At 43.5% G+C, this 22,097-nt stretch overlaps 1 pseudogene; it reads right to left on the bottom strand.

The window, feature by feature from the left end:
* Positions 1-697: 697 nt before the first annotated feature.
* LOC126268421 (5S ribosomal RNA) lies at positions 698-815 on the bottom strand (annotated as a pseudogene).
* Between the last annotated feature and the right edge of the window lie 21,282 nt (positions 816-22,097).

Genomic DNA, 22,097 nt, shown 5'->3' with positions numbered 1-22,097 from the left:
ACCTCAGCAGTTTCGTTCGTTTGGAATGCACACAAATTTGAGCAATCCGACCACAAGGACAAGCTCCATAGAATTTTAAAATAGCACACATACTCCTGATCTGCTCTTCAGGATGTTAATAGAGCTCTTCGAGACACACGTGGCTCTAGCAACGGCAAGCCACACAGGAAACAGGCACCTTACAAGCTACATCCTACCACCCCAGTGCCTGTCGTCACGTCCGCGTCATACGCCACACTTCGCGGAGGGCCACCACACAACCCAAAGCTACGTCCATAGCAAAGAGTGCGAGCGCAAAGAGCCTAACGCCCACTGCATGAGAAAGCAACTGTCGGGAAAATTTCGAGAGAACAATCGAAGTATCCAAGAAGTTAGAAGGCGCAGCAGAATCATCGCAGAAGAACTTGGTAAAAGCAAGTCGGACAGCTCAGTGACAATGGCTTTGCTTGTGGTCCTGAACCAATAGTCAATAAACAAATTTGCTTTAATAGTGGTGGCACACCTTCTTCAGGCCACAAGTGGGCCGTCGGGACCATCCGACCGCCGTGTCATCCTCAGATAAGGATGCGGATAGGAGGGGCGTGGGGTCAGCACACCGCTCTCCCGGTCGTGACGATGGTATTCTTGACCGAAGCCGCTACTATTCGGTCGAGTAGCTCCTCAATTGGCATCACGAGGCTCGGTGATCCCCGAAAAATAGCAACAGCGCATGGCAGCCCGGATGGTCACCCATCCAAGTGCCGGCCATGCCCGACAGCGCCTAACGTCGGTGATCTGACGGGAACCGGTGTACCCACTGCGGCAAGGCCGTTGCCGTGAAGAGTGGTGGACGCCAAGTTTTTTTTGATTAACATACTTGTTTACTATCACTTGTAAGGAATGGTACAGTAAACGTTAGCAAAGGTAAAAATCGTTCGCCACGGGCTTCGCAGCAGCAGCAGCACGTCGCGGCGGATGATGCAGAGCGTAATTGTTGCGTGATGCGGCGTCGGCAGTAATGTGGGACGATTAGCTGGCGGCGTGACCTGCCTAATGCGCGTATTGATCACGTCCGCCCGTCAATCGGCTTAGCGTATCGCGCCGCTCGGCGCCGTGCACGCGGACGCGGGCCAGCCAGCCGGGCTGTGTTGGCGCATGCGCGCCGCCGCCGCCGCTGAGCGTTTTTAAAACGCGTAAACAGACAATGAGCGTGATTAATCGCTGCTCGCCTGTTAATATATGACGAGCGCGCGCACGCGCCGGCCGCTGCTGCTTGTCCGCCTCACCGTGTTTTGTTACAGTGGAAAAAAAAAGAAAAACAAAACTGGAATAAAAACGTGACACGCTGCGAACGGGAGTGGTGGTGTGGTGTCGCTTATTTCTTTTAATCTGTGACACCATCTGTTTTATCTTGCTAAGCGGTGCGCGGCAAAATGACGTTCAGTTCATTGTTTACTTCAGCTGCTTTGCGGCGTGTGTCTATGATGATATATTGCCGTGCCAGTGTCGACCGGTTGAAAAATGTGTACACAATCGCCCGAGAACTGCAGTAACGACTACCAAATCGTCAAATTCGAAACCACAAATCCGGTTGTATCGTCATAAGTTCTACTGCGCCAGCCGCTGCTCAAATAAAACACCGAAATTTTGCACTCTGACAGAATCGCAAACAATTGTAGTCATCTACATACAAAGGGAATCCCAGTTCCGTATGTCTCTTGTAAAGTGACATGTTTTGTGGCAAAGGTTCGTCATCATATTCGTATGTGGTCACTTAGAGGAAATTCACTCAAAAATGAAAGGCTTCTGGCAGTAAAGGGTGCACTACAAATTATGTGTAACGTTGATCTCAGTCTTCTTTTTCTTTCGTTAGGAGTCACCTACATGACCCGTTTCTACTCCTAAGTCAGTTTCACGCTTTTTCCCAAACACTTTTCTCTTTTCATTCTTCAGCAATCAATTTTTCTTAACTGCCTTCTACCGACTGATTTGCCTTGAAAAACCTCCTCTTGAATTTCTTTCTATGTTTTGTATTGTTTTCAACAACCAGCTTAATTATGCTAATTTATTCTACATTTTAGTGCTATTTCTTAAGCCAACTTTGTCTGCCTTTTAGTTTTCCAAAATCTTGTGCAATGTTTTTTCCTGCCAGAAGTCATTCTTTGGGTCTGCCTGTAGAATATTAATCTTCTCTTCTTATCTTCGACTGCAGATTTTTCGACATAAAATATTTTCCTGATTTCTTCACTTTCTTTTATCGGTCATAATGGTAATGTCACTAATGCGCATGTGCATTCCACCTGAATGTGTGTTTTTGATGAAAATGCGTGTCTTCATAGGGAGATTTGTTTAAAAATTGTTATACTAAATACAATGCAAAATCCATTTATGTAGTTTTATTATGATAGATTATTTCCTTTCAATATCTTGCACGGTATCTCCTAGATATATGAGTTTATTTGTTCGTATGGTACTTTAGTACTTTCTTTAATTTTGATGCTGCAGTCTCATTAATACACTTTCCTCTACTTGTATAGAAGAAGATTTGTAGTCACCTTTTCTTTGTACTTGGTTACGTATTAATATTTGTTTTATGCTTTGTCTACACTGTTTGTCAGAATTGCAATAACATCTGCAAACAATAAACAATTAATTTTGAAACTGACTTTCATTATTAATAGGCTTTAAAAATTAATAATTACTTACATATGTTAAATTGAACGTGATATGTGTAGCTGCCCTGGGTACAAACTATTAGGCACATTTTACAGTCGTTAAAAGAATACCAGAGATTCTGCTTGCTTGGAAAGGAAATCTGTGATCCTCGAGATTAATCGAAATTTACCTCGTCTATTACAGAAGTAGGGAAACTCTACTACGATGATATTTTTCTACTGCACCTGTACATTCCTTCAAAGCAATATAGTGTAAGAATGACACAAAATATAACGTATCAAACATTGTGGGGCTGATAGGTAATGTGTCATTAACACAAAATTTGCGATTTTTGGCACATTTTGTTTCAGGAAGAAAATATTACCTTGCTGAAATGCTAAGAGGTATTCTGATAACGTATTCATTCATTGTTGATTACAGAATATTTTTTAAAAAATGTGGATAATCCATTATTTGAAAGCCTACCTGTTAAAGAAACTAGTTCGTCATCGTCGGATTTTGAAAAGATAAATAAAATAAAAAGGCACAATACGAACAGTTGTAGACTGCTGTAAATTTCATTAAAGAATTTATATAACTATTTTCACGTTAAATACATATTCGGCTGGTATGAAACTTCCTTGTAGATTAAAACTGTGTGCCAAACTGAGACTCTAAACTCGGGACCTATGGCTTCCGCAAGCAGGTGCTCTACCGAGAGAGCTACCCAAGTGCGACTAACTACCCGTCCACACACCTTTAATTCTGCCAGTATCTCGTCTCCTACCATTTCTTTCTGGATATATTCAGCTATTTCATTTCGCTGGGATTACATCGTTAGCTTAGGAATTATTATTTGCGAAGTTAAGGTAAGACGCATACATTAGTAAAGTGCTTATTTATCACTAGTTTACGAGTCTTCCCGCAGTGTATTTCATTAACATAATGCAGAATAACTGTGACTATATACTTTTCTTCTAACTTAATTCAAATTAAGAAACAAAGCAATTAATGACTTTAGCTGCCAGTGGAAACTGATTTAAATCGATGGTGAAAGTCGGAAACTTGTGCCGGACCGGTATTCCATCCAGGTGTCTTGCTTACACGCAAATGTTCTGATCGCTGTCCCATCTGGACACAGAGGTCATTGCTACAGCATGAATTACCCTGGCATGCCTTCCGTCAGGCATGCCTTATCCACACACACCTTGGCCCATTGCCCTCCTTACTAGCGGTGTTTCACCGAGCCCCATAGGAGTTCTCACGTGGTGTACATCCGCAACGAAGAAAGAACAGACACTACACATGAATTCTTTCAAATTAATGTCAAATCCACACACACGCACGCACACGCACACACACACACACACACACACACACACACACACACACACACACACACACACACACACACACGAGCATACACACTCACAGAGTAACTGGATACTGTACTGACATAAGTTAAAATAACAAATTACGTCTTGTTTTATGAACTGATCCGCGTATTATATTATTCAAGTTCAGTTCATTGCAAACAAACGGAAACTGTATACTAGAGAACTGGTAACAAAGATGAATGACACATTGGAACTGACTTCCCATGAACTGTACACTATATGCGGCTGAATGCATGAAAGGTTCTTCATTGGAAATGGTACAACACTGTAGCAGAGAAACCATTCTCGTGCATAAATCTATTTCTTGTAAGGACACCCATTATTACCCGGCACCGCAACGTATCGCATTTCGCTGGAATACAGTTTTTCAAATAGAAAATAACTGAAACATTGTCATTTGTTTCTCTGAGGTATTTTTTATTCCTGAACTAGTGCTCTTGCCTTACTTTGTAAGCTCTCTATTATTGTTAAAGTGTGAAACGTGATCGGAGACACAGTGAAAGCATATATTACTGCGAAGTTGAACAAGAGAATAAGGAAGCAGTTGGAGCTAAAATTTTCTCTAGAAGCTGGGACATAGGCTACGTATAGATAGTCTCTTCGAGTTTCCTTCCGGACACTAAAGTCAACATGATTCAGTATTTCAGCGATCCAGCTGTCCACCATCAACAGAAGTACGCTGCTACTGCTGAGCCCCACTGGAAACTAATTCAAAGGCTGCAAATCATCGTCCTCTATAAACTGTCCAGTCAGGACATGATGGTCACCGACCTACTGTCAATATAAACCCGTCCAGGCGATAGCAGCGCCACCTCAGGAGGAATGACTGTTAGTCAGTCACATGCACAGTGGATGTTCTATCAGTAAGCGTGCTGACCCTGTGTGCCTCAGTTTGACCGAGAGCAGTTTGTGGTGAGCCGGAGGCTCAGAACGAGCATTTCAGAAATTGCACGACTTGTCGGGTGATCGACGAGTGCTGTGGTGAGTACCTTCAACACGGGGCGAAACCACCGTGAAACCACGTCCAGACGTCGTGAGGTTGGGTGACGACCACTCATTACAGATGTCGGACGTCGTAATGATGGACTTTCGCAGCCGACGATCCAAAGCGTGCGCCACCACCACATTAGACTGAAATTGCCATGTTGCAAGCTCCCAACGACTGGTATTTAAATCGTAAATGTCGTTAATTCTCCCTGTCTGTGGCAGGCTGAGAAGGGAGTTTGCTTAACTTTGTCCACAGGGATTACTTTTATTCATTTTTATATAAGCCTGCTGTGGGGAAGGACCTTATGCACACTTTTTCTCTCTCGGCAGCGGAACCTTCCCTGGCCATTCTGCCTGCTTTAGAATTGATCTTTAGGCCCATCAAAGTTCAGAGTACAATCTTATCGATTGAATTTGAGGTCGAAACGGATGACCTAATTTTGGGGGTGGTCAGAGAAAACTACGTCCTGCACGAATCTAGTCTTGTGCCAATAATTTTAGTAAAGGGGCAGCGCGATTAATATGATTCTCTTTTCTTAGGTATGGTTTAAATGAGCAAGCCGAGAACAGAAATTACTTCGAAAAACAAAGTTAATTTTATTTTAACCAATATTAGTCAAAAATTAACAAAGTTACTTCTTAACAATCTTTTGAATACACATTTTACTAATTCTGCTTTGAATTTTCATTTAACTATGGACAAAGATTATTTAACTAAGCACATAGATTATTTATCCTTTGAATTACAAGCCGTGTTGCCTTTGATTTGCATCGTCCTTTGGGGGGAAGGAAAATCTTGGAGAGCACGTGGTCACTACACTACTATGCTGATACAGACACATGCACTAAGTTATCACTGAAATGCAAATATCGTAACTATTTCTCTATGCACGTCTTCTATGTACAGTGGCTGCCATCGAGCAGGACTCGTGGCTGGTATCACTAGCGCGAAGTGCTTGAATACGAGACGAAGCTACACTCGTCACTAAATTTTCAATTAGTTGTTAAACATCGACATAGGCTAGCATACGTGTTCATCAATCGCAAAAAAAACTACTTTACAACTCCCTTTATTAGCATTCTCGGCGGTTGCAGTTTGAAACTATGCACCACGTGACGGGTCGTAACGGAAATCTCGAACGGAGAAAATTATTCTTTTATCGGATAAAGTGAACAAAAATCAATAAATGGTTCTTAATTAATCAATCGCGAAAAAGCCTCTGATAAATAAATTGTTAACATTAAACATATTTAAACATTCAAATACCTTTGTCCTGATTTCGACGCAGCGTTCTGAAGGAACGTCTGGTCGCTTAACTGTCTTCCAAAAAACTCCCCGTAACCGTTGCGCGGCTCTTTCTCACGAGCAGCGCGTGGTGGTGGGGGAAGCCCATGACCAACCTCTGCTAAGAAAACGTTGTTCTAGACTTTCGCACCTCTTGTCGAACCCTCCTGTTCCCGCTCATCGCCTTCCACTGTCTGTGTTAAAGTTGGTAGAAGATTCTGAGACCCACTACATCTCTGATTCGTCTGATACCACACTCAAAACGTTCACACCTGACCACGTACTTTAAGGAAAGGTGGGGAAATGTAAATGAGGACACAGGACGTGCATGTTGTAATGAGAATAAAATACTTTGATCCATAATTGTTTCTACATGCATGTAATTTTTGGGCTGAGATTACTTCACTGTTCATTAATTACGTAAAGTAATTGAATTTACGCTGAAAATGTCTATCAGCTGATAGCAACATATTATAACACTGATTTTCACTATGTAACGAAACCTATTGTGGCGTTAAAATGTGACCATCGGCGTCGGACGTTTGCGCAGTGGCAGAGCGTTCAATGGTCTGATGAAGCCCAATACCTTCCTCATCATTCCGATGGGAGGCAGCATATCTGTCGGCTTCCCAGGGAACAGATCTTTGACACCTGAGCTGTTGGACGGAGACAAGCAGGCGGCGGCTCCATTATGCTCTGGGGAACTTTCTCTGGGGAACATTCAAATGGACATCCATGGGCCAGTGCAGCTCGCGCAAGGCATCCTTACAGCCAAGGAGTATCGACAATGGTTGCAGACCACTTACACCCCTTCATGACGATCATGTTTCCCGACGGCAGTACCACTTGTCAACGACATAATGCGCCGTGCCACAAGGCCAGAGGCGTAGTGGAGTGGTTCAAGGAACACAGTAGCAAGTTCCAACTGATGTGCTGGCCCCCCAACACGTCAGATCTGAACACAGATCTGGGATGTGACTGAACGTGGCGTCAGAGCTCATCGCCCGCCTCTCCGGAATTTACGGGCATTAGGTGAGTTGTGCGTGCAGAGGCGGTACCAGCTCCCTTCAGCGACGTATAAAAGCCTGCTTTCTTCCATGCCACGACGCGCCGCCGCTGTTATTCGTACCGGCCATTAGGCAGGTGGTGATGATGTTCAGGCTGATTCGTGTACGCCTCCATACCGGAAACATCGTTAGCGCCGCCCACCGCAGCTGCTATCTCCGAGACTGGACTGGTGGCGCCGTCCCTCGTGGAACATCGGCGACAACGATATATCGCCATCAAAGACTATTTGTAAACACTGTGGCCGGCCACACCGAGGAACTTTGATGTGGGACAGTACGGGCTTCCACGCCCTAATAAAAGAAAAACCATTGTCTTTATTATTCAAATTGTCTGCCAACCTAATTTCCACTGCCTCTTTATAAACACTATTCTAAAAGCTGAAAGTAATGGCGGCTACCACAGTTTCGTCAAACTTTATATAGCCTCGTATGACGAGGATGTTCTATGCACCTTTCCTGAACAGTGCGAATCGAACGGCCAGTGTAAACCTTCCCACATTGATACGAAACTTTATATAAGCCAGGTTTCCTAAGCCCCAAATTATCTTCCACAGAGCCGAGTACTGCCCTAATCTCGGATGACGGCGGAACACATTCGTAATATTAAACCTCCTTAAAGTTCTTCCAATCATAAGAGAGGCATAAATCTGTGGCCTTCATTCCATGTACTAGAGGTTCAAATGGCTCCAAGCACTATGGGACGTAACTTCTGAGGTCATCAGTCCCCTAGAACTTAGAACTACTTAAACATAACTAACTTAAGGACATCACACATATCCATGCCCTAGGCTGGATTCTAACCTGCGACCGTAGAGATCGCGCGGTTCCGGACTGAAGCGCCTAGATCCGCTCGGTCACAGCGGCCGGTTGTATTGGAGGCATGCCGTTTAAGAGACATTTGTTTTTCTCTTAGCAGGAGTGGTATCCTGCACTATCCCGCATCAAAATAGATTGTTCCTCTGTGCGGTCAGCCTGAGTGTTTGAAAATAGTCTCTGAGTGCGCCGGTGTTCTGCCGCGGACGGCTTCACCAGCCCCGTCTGTGGGCGGCAGCAACTGAGATGGGAGGAGCGTGACCCGTGTACTTTCCAGAGGCCTATTTAGGGTGACGATTTGCAGCCCTGACATGAGTTGACATGAGTTATATGTGCGACTTAGAAGCAGCAGCATTCTCCTGAAGACGACGGACAGTTAAATCGCCGAAATATTAAATCACTCTGATTTTAGGATCCGGCAGCAAACCCGAGGAGATATTCAAGATTTATTATCCTGGAAAAGCCAAAGAAGTGAGAGGCCAAGCATAGTTTTACAGCAAAGGAAAAGAGAATCACAAGGAAGCATTTGCGCGGACGAAATATTCCTGTACGAAACAGATTGCAAGTTACGTTTAGCTATTAAAGTTGTTATCGTCTTATTTTCCTGATATTGTTGTTACCGTTGTTCACTTTTTGTGTTAAATATTCTTTCTCACATGCATATACATGTGTCAGCGTGTATGGTGTTGGTATATTGATTTATAACAAGCTTTGGACTGTCGGACTTTACAGTATCCTTCTTCCGTACTATAAGTATTACCCAAATCACGAGAAATACATATATAGTCTAACCAACAATAAAAAAATCCACAATTACAACAAACAAGTAAACCTCGAATTGTTAAATTATAGAAGACGTACGGACGTCCATAATTGCTTACTGGTATGACAAAAAGCGATGTTCAAGAAGATTCAGAACCGCTTTCACACACATGAGCTTCGATTATGGTTGCTTCAGGAAAGATCTGCACCACATGGAACTTAAATCTTTCGTGCTATGTGCATGCGACAGACAAATCACCGCTCATAAACTGAAGAGCGGAAGAATCCAGTGCACCTGCCTAATTTTCGTGTACGCTCCCCGCAGAAGTACCTCAGCAACCCGTGGCATGAACTCGACAAAGGTCTGAAGTACTGCCTGAGGGAATTGACGCCATGAATACTGCGGAGCTGTCCATAAATTCGTAGGAGTACGAGCGGGTGGAGATCTCTTCTGAACAGCACGTTGCAAGGCATCCTGGATATGTTCAATAATGTTAATATCTGGAGAGTTCGGTGGCCAGCGGAAGTGTTTAAACTCAGAGGCAACTCTGGTACGGGAGGGGGAGGGTTGTCGCATTGTCCTGCTGGAATTGCCGACATCCGTCGGAATGCAGATAGGATGCTTACTTACCTATGTGTCACCTGTCAGAGAGAGTCGTATCTAAGCGTATCAGGGGTCCCATATCACTCCAACTGCACACACCCCACACCATTATAGAGACTCAGCTTGAACAGTCCCCTGCTGACATGCAGGGTTCGTGGATTCATGAGGTTGTCTTCATAAGCGTACACGTCCATCCACTCGATACCATTTGGAACGAGACTCGCCCGACCAGACAACAAGTTTCCTGTCGTCAACAACCAAACGTTGGTGTTGACAGATCCAGGCGAGGTGTAAAGTTTTGTGTCGGTCAGTCATCAAGGGTACACGAGTGGGCCTTCTGCTCCGAAAGGCCATAGGCCTATCGATGATCTTCCGTCGAATAATTCGCACTCTGATATTTTTTGGTTGCCCAGCATCGAAATCCATAGCAATTCGCGGAAGGGTTGCACTTCTGTCACGTTGAACGATTCTCTTCAGTCGTCGTTGCTCCCGCTCTTGCTAGGGTCTTTCCGGCATAGAGATGTCGGATATTTGATGTTTTACCGGGTTTCTGATATTCACGGTACACTCGTGAAATGGTCGTACGGCGAAATCCCACTTCATCGCTACCTCGGGGATGCTGTATTCCATGGCTCTCGCGCCGACTATAGCGCCACGTTCAAATTCACTTAAATCTTCACAACCTGCAATTGTAGCAGCAGTAACCTATCTAACAACTGCGCCAGACACTTGTTGTCTTATATAGGCGTCGCCGACCGCATCGCCGTATTCTCCATGTTTACATACCTCGGTATTTGAATACGCATGCTTATACCATAATTTTTTTGTGCTTTACTGTGTCATCAATGGTCTATATATCGTTCTGGGCCGAGTAGTACCTTGTTTCGAGATCCAATTAATCAGAATTCACACTTGCTGTATACATTAACTTCGTTATTATCGCACAAAAATTACAAGATATTCCAATCCTTATATAGGTTTCTAGTCAAATTTGATCTCTTCAAACACGAAGTTGCTAATGGAACGCACACAACATTGCCTGAGATTGTTAAGAAACTAGAAACGGCTCGGTTGCACACTCTTATCAGTCAACATGACAGCGCCGCCTGCAACAGGCGTCCTCGGGTTTCAGTTAAGAAAAAAGATCGCACTCATCGATTGCTCGGTTTTAATCCAGTGTTTGATGCGGCTTCTCTGAAAAAATATCAAGCATTGGTTCATATCATTAAAGTATTCCCAACAGTTAGGAATTCAGTTTATCGATATTCCATCAGAACACATTTTGGATGCTTCCTCTCCGTTTAATTAGTAGCCGAACGATCTGAATAATTGCTTCAGGAGCTGGAATCCGTATGAAATGTTTATAATGCTACTGTATTCCTTCGTCACTTTCTGCGAAAAATATCCATGTCCAATAATGAAAGTACAGACTTCCCTCAAATTAAAATGTTCGGGTGTTTGTGCTTTCACTGTTAAGGAAATTTTGCACTGTGATTTATATCTGCATCCACACCCTGCTAACCACAGTGAAGTTCGTGGTGTGACGGGCCAGTTCTGACTGAGGACTAGTGCGTGCCTCTATACCGTTTCTTACCTTTTTTTTTTTTTTAATGTCATCATATCTCTATCGTTTTTCTTTACATTACGTATTTTCCGTGTTGATAATTTTGTGTAATGTATATCTGGGTATTTGATATGTACATGTAATTTCACTGTAATTCTACACCTCAAACCCACAGAAGAATTAATATCAGTGCTTAATACCAATAACCCAAAGAGAGACAGTTCAGGGGCAGAGGAGTTAGTTCAACAAAGGAGTAAGACGAAATTAAATTATGGAGGTAGCTTGCCAATTTTATTGATAAGACAACTGTTTATTGGAAAGAGGAAAAAGGAAGAGATCTGATCAATGTGGTTAGTTGAAGATATAAGACGAGGACAGTGGTACTGAGAAATAAAACGACATTTGTATTCCCGATACACACACACACACACACACACACACAAAGGTTTGCATCACCCCAGTCCCCAGAATTCCTGAAGATAGAAGTTGACTGTGGATATAGTATTACAGACACAGTCCCTCTTTGACTGTTCAGAGATATCACTAAACCCCCCTTCCGGCCGGAGTGGCCGAGTGGTTCTAGGCGCAACAGTCTGGAACCGCGCGACCGCTGCTGTCACAGGTTCGAATCCTGCCTCGGGCATGGATGTGTATGCTGTCCTACGGTTAGTTAGGTTTAAGTAGTTCTAGGTTCTAGGGGACTGATGACCACAGAAGTTAAGTCCCATAGTGCTCAGAGTCATTCGATCCATTTGAACTCAACCCGCCCAAAGATGTAAGTAACCATGCATGAGCAGCGCCTATTAGACGGAGGGGGTCCGACAGCCGATCAGTTCCAGTCATTCCACCAGAAAGGAAGTACACGGCTCGTGTTGTCTGTAGTTCAACCATGCCTAGACGGTCAATACCACGGTTCGATCGCTTCCGCATTGTTACTTTGTGCCTGGAAGGGCTCTCAACAAGGGAAGTGTCCAGGCGTCCTTCCGCATTGTTACATTCTGACTGGAAGGGTTCTCAACAAAGGAAAAGTCCAGGCGTCTCCAAGTGAACCAAAGCGATGTTGTTAGGACATGGAGAAGATACAGAGAGAAAAGAACTGTCGACGACATGCCTCGCTCAGTCCACCCAAGGACTACCATAGCAGTGGATCACCGCTGCCTACGGATTGTGGCTCCGGAGAACCCTGACAGCAACGTCACCATGTTGAATAATGTATTTCACGCAGCCACAGGACGTCGTGTTATGACTCAAACTAGGCGCAATAGGCTGCATGGTGCGCAGCTTCACTCCTGACGTCCACGGCGAGGTCCATCTTTGCAACCACAACACCATGCAGCGCGGTACAGATCGGCCCAACAACATGCAGAATGAACCGCTCACGATTGGCATCACGTTCTCTTCAGCGATGAGAGTCGCATTTGCCTTCAACCAGACAATCGTCGGAGACCTGTTTGGAGGCAACCCGGTCAGGCTGAACGCCTTAGACACACTGCCCAGCGAGTGCAGCAAGGTGGAGGTTCCCTGCTGTCTTGGGGTGGCATTATTTGTGGCCGACGTACGCCGCTGGTGGTCATGGAAGGCGCTGTAACGGCTGTAATTTCATGAATGACATCCTCCGACCGATAGTGCAACCATATCGGCAGCATATTGGCGAGGCATTCGTACTCATGGAGGACAATTTGCGCCTCCATCGTGCACTTCTTGTGAATGAGTTCCTTCAGGATACCAACATCGCTCGACTAGAGTGGCCAGAATGTTCTCCAGACAAGAACCCTTTTGAACATGCCTGGGATAGATTGAAAGTTCTGTTTATGGACGACGTGACCCACGAATCACTCTGAGAGATGTACTGCGAGTCGCCGTTCTGGAGTGGATAATCTGGACCAATAGTGCTTTGATAAACTTGTGGATAGTATTCCACCACGAATGCAGGGAAGCATCAATCCAAGAGGACGTACTACCGGGTATTAGAGGTGTCGGTGTGTACAGTATTCTTTATCAGCACCTCTGAAGGTCTCACTGTATGGTGGTACAACATGCAATATGTGTTTTTGATGAGCAATGAAAAGAGCGGAAATGATTTTTATGTTGATCTCTATTCCAATAATCTGTACAGGTTGGCCTTTGTCAGCGTAAATTCCCGAGTGCAGACATTTAAAGTATGTCACATGGCTTCATTTTAGCTTTCGATTTATCTCTTTTATAGCTCTCGCAGTCGCTCAGCAGATTAAAATTACATACGTACTATACATGACCATTTCAACGCAAATATTTATATAATTTTTTTCGTAACGGTGTTGGCATAGTGATTTATATGGAAGACACCACTCTGTTATTCTGCAGACATCATAAACTGAAGTGTAGAGGACGATTTTTACCAAATCGTTGCAGGTAGAATGCTTCCTTGTGTTATTGATACTTTGGAACACCGACTACACACATTCTCAATGATATGTATTATCACATTGACATTTATTCTCAAATATTAGTATACTATTTGTCCACTTGTGTGAATATATTATAAGCATTTGTTTTGTATGTGGTATTTGTGTTTTACCTCCGCAACGAGTTGCAGACTAGAGAAATGATGGGTATTAGCTTGCTTGAAGGCCGCTGAAGAATAGGACGCACAAAAGGGCTATAGCAAAATTAACTCTTCATTCAACATTCTCAACCGAATAGTAACAATAATAGGAACCAGTTAAAGAAAATCAGTGACATTGGGTACTTCCCATAGTACCAGTAATTAGGGCTTCTTTTCCGTTTCATTAATGTACGGAGCACTGGAAGAATGAGTTCTTAATCGTGTCTGTGCTCAATGTAATTAGTCTTACCTCGTCTCCGGTGATTCCTACATGAGCGATAGGTAAGCAGTCGCAGTATATTCCTTGATTCGTCATTTAAAGTTGTTTCTTGAAATTTAATAAGTATCCTTTCGTCGCATGGTTTGTGTCTGTCTTCAGACGTTTTCTTGTTCAGTTTTGTAGCATCTCCGTATCGTTTTCCCACTGGTCAGACAAAGCTGTAAACGTTTGTGCTACCCTTCTCTCTATATATTCAGTATCTCCTGTCAGTCCTATTAGCTACGGCCCTCACGCACTTAAACAATATTCGATGATGGGTCGCCCGTAATGTTTTGTGAACAGTCTTCATTGTAGACTGATTGCATTTCCCAAGCATTCTACCAGTGAACCGAAGTCCGCCACCTGCTTTAGCTACGACTAAGCCTATGCTACAGTTCCAGTTCACGTCTCTAAAAATTGTTACTCCCAATATATGGTATGACCGAGTTTTTTGAAGTGCATAATTTTACGTTTGTGAACATTCGGACGAGCTGCTACTCTTATCACCATTTTGATATCCAATATAAGAGAGGTGTTTAGTGAGTAAGATTGGTGGTGGCGATGCAAGTAGTCTTCAAAATGGCGTCTGTAACGGAGGTATGTTTCGGGCAGAGAGCTGTCACTGAGTTTCTTTTGACGGAAAACCAGAGCATTGCAGATATTCATAGGCACTTGCAGACTGCCTACGGAGACGTGATAATGAACAAAAGCACGGTGAGTCGTTGGGCGAGAGGTTTGTCATCACTGCAACAAGGCCGCGCAAACCTGCCCGATCTCTCACGTGCCGGCCGGTCGCACACAGCTGTGATTCCTGTAGTGTCGGAACGTGTGGACACTCTCAGTTGAGGTGATGACGGATCACAATTAAACGCCTCGCTGCACAACTGGACGTCTCTGTTAGTACGGCTCACACATTTGATCAGCAGTTGTGGTACTCAAAGGTGTATGTCCGGTGGGTTCCGTGCCACGTAACAGAAGACCGTAAAGAGCAACGAAAGACCATCTGTGTGGAATTGCTGATCGTATGAATTTTTTGTCATACATCGTCACAGGTGATGAAACAGGGTTCATCACTTCGAAAAGGAAAACAAAACGGCAGTAAATGGAGTTGCGCCACGGCATTTCTTTTCCCAAGAAAAAGTTGAAAGTCACACTCTCAACCGTTAGTCATGGTGGCGGTCTTCAGCAAATCTGAAGGGGTTAGTCTGTCTGATGGCTTCCCTCAACGTTTAACGATCACCTCAGAAGTTTATTGCCCTGTCCTCAGGAAATTATAGAAAAGACTTCTGGGTGTTCGTCTGCACAAAAATGCAAACCAACTGCTCCTTCTCCATGACAACTCAGGGCCTCACATAAATCATGCGAGCGCGAGAGAAGCTCAAAAAACTTCGTTGAATTGTTCTCCCTCATGCACTCTGCAGCTCGGACCTCGCACTTTCCCATTTCCAGGTGTCTGAACCAATGAAGAATGCACTTCACGGGAAGCAGTGCTTGTTCTGATGGGAAGGTTATTGATGCAGCAAGACGAAGGCTTCGATGTCAGTCAGTTGAGTGGTACCACGCAGTGATACAAGCCCTTCCATAAAGTTACTTAAGACCGTCGCAATGAAAGGAGATCATGTTTAAAAATTGGGGTTTGTATCCAAATGGTTGAAGAAGCATCTGGTGCACTGGAGGCCTGAATAAAACCAAACTGATTTCAGAAAAAAGAGTATGTTTACTTATCGAATGCTCCTCGTACATATGGCTGAATGTTTGAGCACCTTTCTCCAAGCAGTTCTTCATTATCGATTATTACACCATCTGTGAAACTTTCGAGGTTCCTGTTAATATTGTCTGCAAGATCATTAACTTGCAACACGAACAGCAATGAGTCGCAATACACTTCTCAGAAATATACCTAAAGATGTTTCTGTATCTGACGATGATTCCATCCACGATGACAAACAGTGTCCTCCCTACCATGTAATCCTGAATCCATTGCATTTCGCTTGATACCCTATACGATCGTACTTTCATTAATAAGCCTGTTTGCGGTACCACGACAGATGCTGCTCGAAGTAAGAAAATATTGCATGTACCTTCGTCTTCCTCCATGGGACAATGTAGAATTTACATGGCCAAGGTTTCACAAATCCATGAGTTTGGCATGGAGGAGATCATTCTGTTATACCTCGTTACATTTGAGCTCAGAATATGTTCTAAAATTCTTCAGTTTTGTGAATCGCATATGCTACTCGTCTTTTAGAATGGTGTGGTCTATGCTTTCTTCCAACGACTAAGCACGGTATTTTGTTCGAGGGATCTCATCTACGGTAGATTGTTGTTAATAGAGGGACTAACTTAGCCACAAATACTATGTAGCATCTGATAGAGACTTCATGGAGCACAGGAACTTTGATCAGTTTTTAACGATTTCAGGTACTTCTCAGCACCACTGACACAAATATTTATTTCAATCATCTTTGCATTGGTAGGAGAATTAAACTAGGGTAATGCTCCTCGGTTTTCCTTTTTAAAGCAAAATTTTAAAAACGGAGTTCTGCATTTCTACTTCTGCTTCACTGCTCTCAATTCCAGTTTCTGTCTTGTCCATAAGTGTTTGGACGTTATCTTTGGTGCCACCAACAGTCCTTTGCGTACGACCAGAATTTCTTTGGGCTCTGTGACAGCCCTCTGAACAATATTATGCTACGGAAGTCCTTGAAGCCTTCAAGCATTACCCTCTTGACAGCCTAACGCCTTTCAATCAGCATCTCTCTGTCTACAGCCCTAAGCTTTACCTTGCAACTGTTATGAGGTAGTCTCTGTTTCTTTAGAAGCTTTTTCACAGTGACAGTATGCAGCGGAGTGCCTGTCACGTCACGAACTGTTGAACTAGGAACGTATGTAACCAGTGCAATGTCAGTCTTTTAAACTTGCGCTACAGTTCTTACAAATGATAGTGTGCAGAGATAAGTTTCAAGTTCTTCATTTTCTTCATTGATATATGATACTGCTGCCTCAGTTTCTACTGATTGAACATATAAAGGCTGCTACTAGTTTTAATTGCCCTTTACACTTTGGTAATCACTGATGCTACAGCTTACTCATGGCAAGGAAGATTAGTAAACCAAAAAACAACCGCTTTCACTTAAAATCATGATTTTTATTTCAATGCACTATCTATTTCAACCCCCCGGGACTCATCGTCAAATGTTTTCCCAACATAAGATGATTCTGGAAAAATAATCGATGTAGACCGCACCTGAATGCATCGTGCACTGAAACAAAATTACCTTAAATCCGGAAAAATAATCGATGCAGACTGTCAAAACACCTGAAGATGAGCCCCCAAGGCTCGAAATGAATCGTCCATTGAAATATCACAATTTTGGCTGAAGGCGGTTGTTCTTTATTTTGCGAAAGCAACACAGTCACAGAAAAAAACACTGAAAGAAATTGTTAAAATGAAGCATGATTAGAGTTTAACGTTAAGTCGACAGACAGAGCACAAGCTCGGATTACGATAGGATCGAAATCTAAATCGGCTGCGTCCTTTAAAAAGAACCAACCCAGCATTTGCCTGGAGCGATTTAGGGAAATTGGGGAAAACCTTGGTCTGGATGGTCGGACAGAGATACGAACCGTCACCCTCCGTAATGCGAGTGCAGTGCTCTGACCACTGTTCCGCCACCTCTCTCCGTAACTCCATAACGGTCACTGATATCAGTTCCCAAGTGGACATCCTCAAGGAGGGCGGATCCGTTTGTTTTTATTGGCTCCAACATATTTTCTTCACAAGTAGGGTTCGAAACTACAGTCACAGGAAGTTTCCAGAGAACGTAGTTAGTAAAGTTTCGCAAGGCATCTTGTCAAGTCCAACACTAAAAAGAACTATATCCGTCCCAAATGATTCTTGGAAACGATGATTGCCACGTGATTGGGAAAGTTACGCACCAGCGAAATAAGTTTCTTCTGAGCTATTCGGCTACATCTGTAGGTGATTTTGGTGATCAGTAGAAGAGTCCAGTTATAAGTTTACGTCCACCACTGTTACTAAGTTATCATAACAGAGCGTGTGGTCCTACAGGATCATACATAAAAAATATTCAGTAAAGGTTCAAATGGTTCAAATGACTCTGAGCACTGTAGGACTTAATAGCTGAGGTCATCAGTACCCTAGAACTACTTAAACCTAACTAACCTAAGGAGATCACACACATCCATGCCCGAGACAGGATTCGAACCTGCGACCGCAGCGGTCGCGCGGTTCCAGACTAAAGCGCCTAAAACCGCTCGGCCCCACCGGCCGGCTTCAGTAATGGAAAAAAAATGGTTCAAATGGCTCTGAGCACTATGGGACTTAACATCTATGGTCATAAGTCCCCTAGAACTTAGAACTACTTAAACCTAACGAACCTATTTACAACACACAACACCCAGCCATAACGAGGCAGAGAAAGTGCCTGACCCCGCCGGGAATCGAACCCGGGAACCTGGGCGCAGGAAGCGAGAACGCTACCTCACGACCACGAGATGCGGGCAGTAATGGAAACAATAATTTTTATTGCTATAATCTAAAGCAGAGATAGCACTTACAGTAACTACCCAAGTTACCAGTTTCGGCAGCTGACTATCATAAGATTCAGAACCTTTACATTACAATGCCCCCCCCCCCCCCCCCACATGAACCATGGACCTTGCCGTTGGTGGGGAGGCTTGCGTGCCTCAGCGATGCAGATAGCCGTACCGTAGGTGCAACCACAACGGAGGGGTATCTGTTGAGAGGTTCCTGAAGGGGGGCAGCAGCCTTTTCAGTAGTTGCAAGGGCAACAGTCTGGATGATTGACTGATCTGGCCTTGTAACAATAACCAAAACAGCCTTGCTGTGCTGGTGCTGCGAACGGCTGAAAGCAAGGGGACACTACAGCCGTAATTTTTCCCGAGGGCATGCAGCTTTACTGTATGATTAAATGATGATGGCATCCTCTTGGGTAAAATATTCCGGAGGTAAAATAGTCCCCCATTCGGATCTCCGGGCGGGGACTACTCAAGAGGATGTCGTTATCAGGAGAAGGAAAACTGGCGTTCTACGGATGGGAGCGTGGAAAGTCAGATCCCTTAATCGGGCAGGTAGGTTAGAAAATTTAAAAAGGGAAATGGATAGGTTAAAGTTAGATATAGTGGGAATTAGTGAAGTTCGGTGGCAGGAGGAACAAGACTTCTGGTCAGGTGACTACAGGGTTATAAACACAAAATCAAATAGGGGTAATGCAGGAGTAGGTTTAATAATGAATAGGAAAATAGGAATGCGGGTAAGCTACTACAAACAACATAGTGAACGCACTATTGTGGCCAAGATAGATACGAAGCCCACACCTACTACAGGAGTACAAGTTTATATGCCAACTAGCTCTGCAGTTGACGAAGAAATTGAAGAAATGTATGATCAAATAAAAGAAATTATTCAGATAGTGAAGGGTGACGAAAATTTAATAGTCATGGGTGACTGGAATTCGGTAGTAGGAAAAGGGAGAGAAGGAAACGTAGTAGGTGAATATGGACTGGGGCAAACAAATGAAAGAGGAAGCCGCCTAGTAGAATTTTGCACAGAGCACAACTTAATCATAGGTAACACTTGGTTCAAGAATCATAAAAGAAGGCTGTATACATGGAAGAAGCCTGGAGATACTGACAGGTTTCAGATAGATTATATAATGGTACGACAGAGATTTAGGAACCAGGTTTTAAATTGTAAGACATTTCCAGGGGCAGATGTGGACTCTGACCACAATCTGTTGGTTATGACCTGTAGATTAAAACTGAAGAAATTGCAAAAAGGTGGGAATTTAAGGAGATGGGACCTGGATAAACTAAAAGAACCAGAGGTTGTACGGAGTTTCAAGAAGAGCATAAGGGAGCAATTGACACGAATGGGGGAAAGAAATACAATAGAAGAAGAATGGGTAGCTTTGAGGGATGAAGTAGTGAAGACAGCAGAGGATCAAGTAGGTAAAAAGACGAGGGCTAGTAGAAATCCTTGGGTAACAGAAGAAATATTGAATTTATTTGATGAAAGGAGAAAATATAAAAATGCAGTAAATGAAGCAAGCAAAAAGGAATACAAACGTCTCAAAAATGACATCGACAGGAAGTGCAAAATGGCTAAGCAGGGATGGCTAGAGGACAAATGTAAGGATGTAGAGGCTTATCTCACTAGGGGTAAGATAGATACTGCCTACAGGAAAATTAAAGAGACCTTTGGCGAATAGAGGACCACTTGTATGAATATTAAGAGCTCAGACGGAAACCCAGTTCCAAGCAAAGAAGGGAAAGCAGAAAAGTGGAAGGAGTATATAGAGGGTCTATACAAGGGTGATGTACTTAAGGACAATATTATGGAAATGGAAGAGGATGTAGACGAAGATGAAATGAGAGATACGATACTGCGTGAAGAGTTTGACAGAGCACTGAAAGACCTGAGTCGAAACAAGGCCCCTGGAGTAGACAACATTCCATTGGAACTACTGACGGCCTTGTGAGAGCCAGTCCTGACAAAACGTTACCATTTGGTGAGCAAGATGTATGAGACAGGCGAAATACCCTCAGACTTCAAGAAGAATATAATAATTCCAATCCCAAAGAAAGCAGGTGTTGACAGATGTGAAAATTACCGAACTATCAGTTTCATAAGTCACAGCTGCAAAATACTAACGCGAGTTCTTTACAGACGAATGGAAAAACTGGTAGAAGCCGACCTCGGGGAAGATCAGTTTGGATTCCGTAGTAACGCTGGAACACGGGAGGCAATACTGACCCTACGACGTATCTTAGAAGCTAGATTAAGGAAGGGCAAACCTACGTTTCTAGCATTTGTAGACTTAGAGAAAGCTTTTGACAATGTTGACTGGAATACTCTCTTTCAAACTCTGAAGGTGGCAGGGGTAAAATACAGGGAGCGAAAGGCTATTTACAATTTTTACAGAAACCAGATGGCAGTTATAAGAGTCGAGGAACATGAAAGGGAAGCAGTGGTTGGGAAGGGAGTGAGACAGGGCTGTAGTCTATCCCCGATGTTATTCAATCTGTATATTGAGCAAGCAGTAAAGGAAACAAAAGAAAAATTCGGTGTAGGTATTAAAGTCCATGGAGAAGAATTAAAAACTTTGAGGTTCGCCGATTACATCGTAATTCTGTCAGAGACAGCAAAGGACTTGGAAGAGCAGTTGAATGGAATGGACAGTGTCTTGAGAGGAGTATACAAGATGGAACATCAACAAAAGCAAAACGAGGATAATGGAATGTAGTTGAATTAAGTCGGGTGATGCTGAGGGAGTTAGAATAGGAAGTGAGACACTTAAAGTAGTAAAGGAGTTTTGCTATTTGGGGAGCAAAATAACTGATGATGGTCGAAGTAGAGAGGATATAAAATGTAGACTGGCAATGGCAAGGAAAGCTTTTCTGAAGAAGAGAAGTTTGTTAACATCGAGTATAGATTTAAGTGTCAGGAAGTCATTTCTGAAAGTATTTGTATGGAGTGTAGCCATGTATGGAAGTGAATCATGGACGATAAATAGTTTGGACAAGAAGAAGCTTTCGAAATGTGGTGCTACAGACGAATGCTGAAGATTAGATGGGTAGATCACATAACTAATGAGGAAGTATTGAATCGGATTGGGGAGAAGAGAAGTTTGTGGCACAACTTGACCAGAAGAAGGGATCAGTTGGTAGGACATGTTCTGAGACATCAAGGGATCACCAATTTAGTATTGGAGGGCAGTGTGGAGGGTAAAAATCGTAGAGGAAGACCAAGAGATGACTACACTAAGCAGATTCAGAAGGATGTAGGTTGCAGTAGGTACTGGGAGATGAAGAAGCTTGCACAGGATAGAGTAGCATGGAGAGCTGCATCAAACCAGTTTCAGGACTGAAGACCACAACAACAACAACATTACAATGGAATTACACTCCTGGAAATTGAAATAAGAACACCGTGAATTCATTGTCCCAGGAAGGGGAAACTTTATTGACACATTCCTGGGGTCAGATACATCACATGACCACACTGACAGAACCACAGGCACGTAGACACAGGCAACAGAGCATGCACAATGTCGGCACTAGTACAGTGTATATCCACCTTTCGCAGCAATGCAGGC

Source organism: Schistocerca gregaria, chromosome 4 (assembly GCF_023897955.1).
Source record: "Schistocerca gregaria isolate iqSchGreg1 chromosome 4, iqSchGreg1.2, whole genome shotgun sequence".
NCBI lineage: Eukaryota > Metazoa > Arthropoda > Insecta > Orthoptera > Acrididae > Schistocerca > Schistocerca gregaria.
This window is presented reverse-complemented; position numbering and strand designations above follow the sequence as displayed.